We start from the raw sequence: 10,597 nt of genomic DNA, 5'->3' as shown, positions 1-10,597 counted from the left end.
GGTTTAATTCAGACACAAGAGGAAACTAGGGTTACCAGCCTCCCCTACCTTTAAAATGGGTAGCAGGGGTTTTGTCGCAGGCATGGGGTCTCGATCCAACTTCCTCACATGCATGCACACTCTGGAGGCCAAGATGAAGTCACTTCTGGTTGAAAAACAGAAGTGGTGGGGTCTCAGCAAGGGCAAAATTGGCCCCAAACAGCTATATTTCCAACTGGAAAATGTGTTATTGGGACCTCTGGAGCTTGTGCCCTTTCACCATGTGCTCCAGTGGCTCTCAGCCAGCCTCCCCCTTCCTCCCCCCCCTGCTGACCAGGTGAGCGGGGCTGGGGAGCCAAAGTGGGGGTGTGAGATCCCTTGCCCCCACCGGGGAGGGGGTGTCTAGTAACACTACACAAAACTTTGGTTTAATTGAAGAAATTGTGGTTATTGTGGTCATCTGAATGCCCCTCCACTAACTATGGCTAGTTAGGGCACACCCAAACCAGGATCTGAAACAATAGTTTGAAGCTGTGTGTTACAGTTAGACCCTGTTCAGACTTCGTTATTTTAACGGTGGTAATAACTTATGAAACCAGGGTTGGGCTCGCAGGTGATCCCTGCTGCCGGGATTTGCCTTGACAAAAATTTGCTTTGTCTCTGCAGCATGGACAGGTGTTGCGGGGGAACAAGCTGGGAAAGCTACTGTTTATTTACAGAGTTGTCAACTTTGGGTTGGGAAATTTCTGGAGATTTGGGGGTGGAGCCTGGGGAAGAACTACAGCAGGGTTATTATTATTAATATTATTACTACCTGGAGAGCCTGTTTGGTGTAGTGGTTGAGAGCAATGGGGCTCTCATCTGGAGAACCGGGTTTGATTCCCCACTCCTCCACTTGAAGCCAGCTGGGTGACCTTGGGTCAGTCACAGCTCTCTCAGAACTCCCTCAGCCCCACCCACCTCACAGGGTGATTGTTGTGGGGATAATAATAACATACTTTCTAAACTGCTCTGAGTGGGTGTTAAGTCGTCCTGAAGGGCGGTATATAAATCGAATATTATTATTATTAATATTATCACTACCTGGAGAGCCGGTTTGGTGTAGTGGTTAAGAGCAGCAGGACTCGTCTGGCGAGCTGGGTTTGATTCCCCACTCCTCCACTTGAAGCCAGCTGGGTGACCTTGGGTCAGTCACAGCTCTCTCAGAGCTCTCTCAGCCCCACCCACCTCACAGAGTGATTGTCGTGAGGATAATAATAACGTGCTTTGTAAACCGCTCTGAGTGGGCATTATTGTCCCGAAGGGCAGTATATAAATCAAATGTTGTTGTTGTTGTTACCTCACATGGTTGTTGTGAGGATAACGTGGGGTGCAAGCTACCCTGAGCTCCTGGGAGGAAGGCCGGGCTGAAAGAGTGACAAACTCACTGGGGCCTTGATTTTGACTTAGACCTGCAGCCCAAACATCACATTAAAACCACAAAATCTTGATGGATATTAACACTTATCCATCAGACAAAGTAATCCTGCCTACTAGAGACCAAATTAAATGGATAAAGAAGCTTGCGCTGCTTCAGGGCTTTAGTGTTTCTCCATGGAGAACGAAGGGGACAGGTAATGGCCTTTCAGGGTCCCCATTCAGTCTGAAAACTCCCCTGACAGTCCCTAAATATCCATGAGCCTTTATGCTGGCTCATTTTAATTCAATCCCAACGGCAGAGCTATGTGGCTGTTTTTGGAAGGATTCCATTAGCAGACAGGTGCTGCGATACAGGGAGCCTTGGCCCCTTGCTCCATTGACTGTTGCACTGTCCAAAATTCCAAAGGTGTAGAATCATGTTTGTCTCTCCTTTTCTAAAGGACCTGAGTTGTGTCTTGGCTGACTATAATTACAGATTTTATTGGCTGGAAGTGATTATAATATAACCTTGGCAACAGCCAATTTCTTTTTTCATATGTTATCAAATCTAACAGATAGCCAGATCTGGGCAATTTGGCCTTTTAGCTGTAATGGTTATATTTTTTGCTATTATTATTATTTGTTGCTGTTGATATTATTGCTTTTGTTTATTTTTGTTGAACTGTTGATGCTCAAGACTGTAGTCACAAAGAGCATAGAGAATAAAAGAAAGTGTTGTATATGGCCCCTGCATATCTGCCATGAATGTATATGGGCTCTGCCTCTGATCTCTGAGAATATGGGAAGTTCTTTATTGCTGCAGTGCCAGCAGGTTATCTTGCAAATGTTTACTTTCTCTTTCTTGCTCCGCTGAGCCAGTGTCCTTAGCTGAATCCATATGCCCTCAGAGCGTCCCGGCGTTGCGCTAAATGTTCGCTAAACACCCAGTAGTGTCTTTCTAGCGCGATTTCTGAATCGCGCTAGAAATATGCCATACTTCAGGGTGTTTAGCGAATATTTAGCGCAATGCCAGGACGCGCCAAGGGCGTGTGGATTTGCCCCTTGACTGCTAGCTGAAACTGGCTCGAAATGTATCGTGCTTGAGAACCAAAGATAGGTTCATCTTTCTCACTGTCTACTCTAAAACAATGTCTCACTCCAACCCCCCCCCCCCTTAACGGTCCTTTTTCCCAAGGCGGGAAGATTCCCTATAACTAACAATGCTAGCCCCACATATGTCACTTCTGCCAATTCCACTGTCTAAGCACCTTGTACTGAATGGATCTCTAATAAAGTTACTTCAACTGGAGCACCTGTGTGTTAATTGCGGAGAGCTTGGGGATCTAACTGCCAGGGACTGACAGAATGATTCAGAAGACTGCCAATGAGGGGGAACCCATAACTCCAGACTACAGAGATCAGTTCCCCTGGAGAAAATGGCTTCTTTGTAGGGTGGACTCTTTGGCATCAGGCCCTGCTGACATTCCCATCCTCTCAACCCCCAACCCCCAAATCTCCAGGTATTTCTCAAGTGTGAGTTGGCAACCCTAGCTGGGTCTGTGGATTGGACCCCATCGATGTCAGAGCTCTTCCTGGACTTTTCCTCTGCACTTTTCCAGGAAGAGCTCTGACATCGATGAGACAGTCTGTCATGGCCAAAGAAGCCATCAGTTAGGAGGGGGCAAACATTTGTCTTGGACTGGTCACAAGATGAGGTCATGCCCCCAGAGCAGGATGCATCATCAGTTACCCCCTTCATCAGAGCAGAACTTCATCCCCAGCCTTAGGAAAGTTGTGTTTTGTGGCAGTGCAGCTACGGGGAAGATCAATTATTCCACAGTAAATCAATCTGTTGTGCTGCGTGTTTGGCCTTTTTGAACTAAGGGCTTTGGTCTCCTGACTTGTTGCATTAGTTATTTATCATTGAAACAGCACCCCCCCCCCAAATACACCAGGCTCTACAAAGCCAGTCGTCTGTATTCTATATCCTGCCCATCCGCCAACTACAGCATTCTAAACATCAAGTTCTGTATCTCTGTCTTCCGCGAAGGAATTCAGGGGGTGTATGTGCTTTGGCCTTTCACTTTTTCCTTATAACATCCCTGTGGTTTGGGTAAGGCTGAGAGGGAGATCCCAAGATTATACAGGGAGCTTCACAGCAAAAAGGGGGTTTGATCCCAAATCTCTGCAGTGTCTCCTTTTCCTTTTCACAACAACCCTACCACAAATTTTGTTAGTCTTATAGGTGCTACTGGACTCTTGCTCTCACAACAACCCTGTGGGGTAGGCTAAACTCAAAATAATAATAATTATTGGTGGTGGTGAAAGTGCTGTCAAGTCATAGCTGACTTACGGTGACCCCTGGTGGGTTTTTCAAGGCAAGAGACTATCAGAGGCGCTTTGCCATGGCCTGCCTCTGCAACCCTGATCTTTGTTGGAGGTTTCCCATCTAATTACTAACCAACCCTGCCTAGCTTCTGAATTTAGGTTTCTGGGGCTATGCAGATCAGGGCAGTTATTATTATTAGCCAACTTTTAATATGACTGGCCCCAGGCCACCATGTGTGCTTCATGGCAGAGTTGTACAGTTGCCAGCCTCCAGGTGGTGGCTAGAGATCTCCCAGAATTATAACTGATCTCCAGGTCATAGAGGTCAGTTCCTCTGGATAAAATGGCTGCTCTGGAAGGTGGACTCTATGGCATTACACCCTGCTGAGGTCCCTCCCCTCCCTAAACCGTGCCTTCCTCAGGCTCCACCCCCAAAATCTCCAGGAATTTCCCAACCTGGAGCTGGCAACCCTACAGAGTTGGGATTCGAACTTAGGTGTCTCACATCGTAGTCCGTCACTAACCACTACTCTGCTGTGTCACTCCACATAACGCCTTCCTTCCCAGTGCTGTTCTCCCAGTCTAAATCAGGGCTGTGTGTGTTTGTTTTCCCTGTGTGTTTGTGCTTTTACAGGAAGGCTGTTTTATGTTTTTAATTTATTTTTTTGCTGTTGGTTATTTGAAGATCCTTGCAGCTTTTACATAACGGTTATTTATGTTTGAGTATTTGGGCTGTTTGGTTCTTATGGTCTGGAATTTATTGTTGTGCTTTTACAAGGGTTATAGGTATTACAATCTTTCTTTCTTTTTGGCATACGACTGGAATTCCACGCTGCTGTATATGCCACTGTCCTCAGTTTGATTTATGTGTTGCTTTTAAAATTTATAAACTACCTTGTCTACTGGTGAATGCAGCATACAAATACTTTGAATGAGAAACCTGTCCCTCACAGTGACTTTTTGAGGTCAGAAAACCCACTGAAGAAGTGAGGAAGTGAACCTGTGACTCACAAAAGCTCATACCCTACCACTAATTTCGTTAGTCTTATAGTTGCTACTGGACTCTTGCTCCTTTCTACAGCAGAAAAGCAACGATCAGATCTGAACATGAACCCATCATTGGGTCAAAGGCAGACCACAGCAGCTATGCCACAGGTGCTTTCCTTGGGCCCTGAGAGCACTGATGCAGGCCCAGAAAGGGATTTCAGCCACCTCCCAAGCCATTGACGGCTGGCAAGTGGTGCGTGATTGGCCATGTCCTCCTCGCTGCACCTTCCCAAACAGTCACCTGGATGGCTTAGCCGGAGAAATGGCTTTGCAAACATGGATCTGTGACACAACTTGTCGTTTGCCCCTTGGTGTCTTTGAGAACGGAGAGAAAGGATGTGAACGTGTGTGCATGCAGGCATGCTCTTGTAGCTTAGTGGCATTTGACATGCAATTCTGCGCATGGAGGCTCTTCCATCTTTTAATATAAAATCACAGTAAGCCCTGAAAACAGAGGCCAAATCCTGCAATGGCACTAACGTGTCACATTGAAAGGTTCAAAAGCAGAGAGCTGGATAAGTTTTCATAACTTGATAAACCTCTGTGACGTTCCCCTTCCCCTTAACTGTCCTCCCTCCCCTCAAACTACAAAGCCGAAAACACTTTAATCAACATGTCCTAAAGACCTGGAGTGCTTGAAAGGCTGGCTGTTTGAATGTTCCATGCTGGTGAACGAAAAGAAAGAGCCCTATTGATCGGAAGAAAGATCCGGTTTAAAAAGAGCTCAGATCGGCTTTGCAAGTGAAGCACGCGAGACGTGTAAGGCCTCCTTGTGAAACTGCAAAAGGCAACTACTTTTTCTGACCCTCGGAGACCTATTAGAAAGATGGATGGAAGCTTGATTATTGGCGGTTTACCTTTTTGATTGCTTAGCAGGGGAGGGAAGGAATCCTGAAGCTCGTCCCAGGTACGCAGGGCTTTTGGTTATGCCCGTTTCGGAACATGGGCACAGGTGAGAATTCCCTGGAAGAAAAGTTGCCCCACAGTTATTTAGGGTTGCCAACTCCAGGTGAGGAAGATTTGGAGGGCAGAGCCTGGGGGTTTGGGGAGGGGAAGGATCTCAGCTGGGTATAATGCTGTAGATTTCTCTTTCCAATGCAGTCATTTTCTCCAGGGGAACTGATCTCTGTCACTTGGTGATCAGTTGTAATTCCGGGAGCTCTCCAGCCACTTCCTGGATGTTGGGAACCCTAGGCCCAGTAGGCCTCAGTGGACTAAGAGTAGATTTTGGGGTGGAGCTCTCCAGGGCCTGGAGTCTGGAAGTTGAGGACTAGTTGTACAATCAGCCTTATCAAATCTTGTCCCGAAGCGAGGTCAGGCATGTGCGATCCTCTCACTGGATGGCTGTGACATCACATAATGTTTGCCAAAAGAATGGCACCATCAAGAAAATGTCTGTATCATTTCTACAGCTTCCAGCCTCCAGGGGGTGGCTAGAGATCTCCTGGGTATAAGCTTTTCTGAGTCAAAGCTTCCTTCCTCAGATAAGGAGGTCATTCTAGGAGATCAAAAGTGAGTAGAATGAGCCAAGAGTCTGTAGACTTTAGATGGGCTTGAAAGCAAGTGGCAGAACTGGCAAGCAGAATTTCTGGGGTTACTTGCTGCTGGTGGAGAGTGCCCTCAAGTCATAACTGACATGGCAACCCCTGCTGTGGTTTTCAAGGCAAGAGACTAACAGAGATGGTTTGCCATTGCCTGCCTCTGCAACCCTCGTCTTTGGAGATCTCCCATCCAATTACTATCTAAGGCTGACCCTGTTTAGCTTCTGACATCCAGCAAGATCAGGCTCATCTAGGCTATCCAGGTCAGTTGATAGAGATCAGTTCCTCTGAAGAAAATGGCTGCCTTGGAAGGTGGACTCTATGGTACTATAGCCAGCTGAAGTCCCTCCCCTCCCCAAATCCTGCCGTCTCCAGGTCCCCCCCCCCAAATCTCCAGGAATTTCCCAACCAGGAGCTGGCAACCCTAATTCACTTCTTTTTAATACACACACAGAACATTTTGGTCATCTAGATGGGCACTGTTTAGGATTGAGCCTAGGAAGCTGTCAAGCCAAGCCTTTCCTTGAGATATCTTAATATAGTCTCTGACTGGAACATTTCCTTGTTTTTACACTGTACACGTTCATTCTGCCGTTGTTCTTGCATGTATTTTACCTTCACAACATCCCTTTGAGGTAGGTTAGGCTTAGAGGGGGTGACTGGCAGAGTAGGGATTTGAACCTGATTGAGTGGTTTGGCTGCAAACCAGCCCTCTCCTGGTTTGAATCCCACTACTGCCCTGAGCTCAGCCTTGGGTAAGCCGCTCCTCTCAGCCCCAGCTCCCCAGCTGCATTGGGAGAATAATAATAACACTAACTTGTTCACCGCTCTGGGTGAGGCACTAATCTGTCTAGAAGAGTGGTGTATATATAAACGCAGTTGTTGTTATCGGATACTCTAACCACTCTAACAACACTGCCAGTGAGGCAAACAAAGGTCTTTCACAGCACCTGAGATCTTTGCAACTTGAAATGCACCTTCTGCAGATGAAGCATGTGTTCTGCCATTGAGACATGCCCCTTCTCATGAGCAAGTGCCTTACAGCTGAAGAGCTGTCTGATTTATAGCAGCCCTCTGGGGTCTCAGGCAGAGAACGGGTTATTCCTTCTGAGATTCTTTCATGGGATGTGCCTGGAGATGAATCTGAGATCTTCTGCCTGCAACTCAATAGCTCTGCCTTGAGCCTTCGCAGATGTTATCTGTCTTCTCAGCGGGAGGTTAAGAGTTCTGGTTTGTATTGTTTTTTTTTTATGGGGTTACGTTTAATTGCTCTGCCTGTTGTGACCTGTTTGGGCAGTTTTAGATTAAAAATTTAAATATTGGCTTGATGATGTAGCTTCTCGTTGTGTAGATTCTTTCCGTGGTGATTAAGAAGTTTGTCGAGACTTTATTGTATCGCAGGTTTTGGGGTGCTCTTTTGAACATTACTGAAAAGAAATATAACCAACAATTAACACCGTGTGGCTTTGTATAAACAGAAGCCAAGGCGACCCGCATCACCATGGGTCCAGGTTTCCGAAGCAAACAAAAGCGAATACAGTTTCCTGCTGTTGGCATTTAGACTAGCTCCAGGTGCTGGATGAGTGTGACCGATTTCCCATCAAAGCAGATTGTGATATGTGAAATTGTTGAGGTGTGACCCCGGTTTATGCCATCCAAGGGAACCACAACTCCAAATCTTTGTTTCATATCCTGCATCTGTTCGGATACAGTGGGTTAACGTCTGCTTTTGTGCAAGAGGGTCATGGTTTTGTTACACAACTTTACTTTCCTGCCCCCAGATGGTGGTAAACTTGTCTGGTGGGGTTGCCTGACAACAGGAAGTAGGGTTTTGTGCATCACTGATGGAAGGAAAATGGTATTTGGTAAGTAGTAGCCTTCTGTGAAGAGTTTCTGAGAATTGATGTACCTTTCTGGCTATTTTTTTCCATCTCAGCTGCGGCTTACGGTAATGACAAGAAATATCAAAGATGTCTTTGGGTTTTATGGTCCCGAGAACTAAATGGAACCGCCATGTCCAGAGGCAGTATACTTCTATTTGCTGAATTTAAAATGGTCTATCATTCATCGATTGAAATGGACAAATCTAATTGTGCTTCGAGAAGGAACAAATAAATATGAATATTATAAATGGCTTCTCTCATTATTAAGAAAGAAACAGTGTAGGGGGAATTTCTGGTTAGATTTCAGTGATCTCTCACTGTGGAGTGTAACTTCTTTCTATAATGGTTTTGTCCTTTCTTCTGTATAATCTGTTTTTTTTTATTTTATTCATAGTAATTGGTCTTTTATATTTTTGTATAATGTGAAACAAAGCTGAAAATGAACATGATAATCAGAAACCTGATTTACATTTATAAATCTTGTTATAATTTTTAAACCATCAATTTTTAGCCCTCCTATGTAAGTTTTCATTGCCCCTGCCCCCATGTCTCTGGAAGTAGGTTAAAATCTGCTCCGTGTTTTGTAATTCTAGTCCCCCCTCACACACCTTTGTCAGTTCTTTCTTGGTGAATTCCTGGTTTGGGATTAAAAATCGAATAATAAATAAATCAAATAATAAATCGAAATCTAACAATAAAAAAGCCTGGTTTGGGATGGCTGGTGGCTTGCTTTTCAAGATGGGAAAGAGTTAAGCAGGCAGGCGGGGAAGGGGCATGCAACATTTAGAAGGTCTGCAGGGAGGGTTACCAACTCAGGGCCTTGGGTGCGTGTCCAATTTATGGAGATTCCATAGGGTTTTCAAAGCAAGAGAGGCCCAGAGGCAGTTTGCCATTGCCTGCCTCTGTGTAGCAGCCCTGGTCTTCCTTGGTAGTCTCTCATCTAAATACTTACCAGGGCCAACCCCACTTAGCTGTCGAGATTTGATGAGATCTGGTTACCTGGACCAACCTCCAAACCAGCCATTTTCTCCAGGAGAACCGATCTCTAGTCTAGAGAGCAGTTGTAATTCTGGGGGGATCTCCAGGTCCCACCTGGAGGTTGGCAACCCTAGCTGCAGGCCATCCTCTCAGTAGAGAAGGTCTCCTGAAGCCTCAGAAGTAGCCTGTGAGGTCCTAGCATTCACTCAAGCACTTTCTCTCTGGCCACTGAACATGCCACCAACTTCTGATAATGTACGCATACATTTTCCGAATCAGAACTGAACATACACATGACTGTGACAAAAACGCTTTTCTTTTAGGAGTGTGAGGATAAGAATTATTTGCCCTCAAGGGAGCTTGCGCCTTAGGCTTCTGTAAGAGTTGCCAGCAGTGGATTGGGCTATTAAAGCAGCCCTGGAGAGCTCCAGACCAGCAGTGCCGGCAGCCGTGGAAGAGCCAGTCAACTCACCTTTCTCCTGATCTTCTTCAACCTTCCAGGGCAATGACTTGGCGGGATCTTTCCTGATAAGTAAATGGGCCAGACTGCCTCTGGGAGTCACTTTTCTGGGCATGTATCCTGAACAGAAGAATGCAATGCGGTGCCCAAAACTGAACACAATACTCTGGGTGAGGTCTAACCAGAGTTGAGTAGAGCGATACCGGCTTTTTTTCAGCTGGAACGTGGTGGAACGGAGTTCCGGAACCTCTTGAAAATGGTCACATGGCTGGTGGCCCCGCCCCCTGATCTCCAGACAGAGGGGAGTTTAGATTGCCCTCCGTGCGGCTGAGCCGCACGGAGGGCAATCTAGACTCCCCTCTGTCTGGAGATCAGGGGGCAGGGCCACCAGCCATGTGACCATTTTCTTCAAGGGCAACCCACTGAGTCCCACCACCTCTTTCCCCAGAAAAAAAGCCCTGGCGCTAACATCACTTCACATGATCTGGAAACTGTGCTTCTGTTGATACAGCCCCAAATCAAATTTGCCTTTTTAGTTACCACATTACACCGCTGACTCATGTTCAGTGTATGGTCACCTAAGACCCCTAGATCTTTTTTGCATACACTGCTGCCAAGACAAGTCTCCCCCATCCTATAAAGAATTGAGCAGTAGGAATTAAGCCGTTCTGCCCTCTCTTCATCGCCTGTCACAATTTCACTCTCCTCTCTCTGCAAAGGCGAGGTATAAATTGTAATAAATACAGAAAGGTAAAATGTATCGGGATGGCAAAAGATAGGGGCGCTGAGCTAGGAAGACCCCTCTGCTCGGCCCAGTGTGAGGACAGTTAAATCCTTCCAGCCCCTTTGCAAGCGTGGGAGAGTGCAATGCTCAGCTGGCTCGGTTTCCAGATGGGTGTTTCCAAAGGCTGGGTGTGGTCACCAGGAAAAGATAGAAGCGTCTTTCATTCCAGGAGGAGTGGAAAGAACACATGCGTTTGGGA

The sequence above is a fragment of the Eublepharis macularius genome, chromosome 14 (assembly GCF_028583425.1).
Source record: "Eublepharis macularius isolate TG4126 chromosome 14, MPM_Emac_v1.0, whole genome shotgun sequence".
Classification (NCBI taxonomy): Eukaryota; Metazoa; Chordata; class Lepidosauria; order Squamata; family Eublepharidae; genus Eublepharis; species Eublepharis macularius.
Note: the sequence above shows the minus strand (reverse complement) of the source record.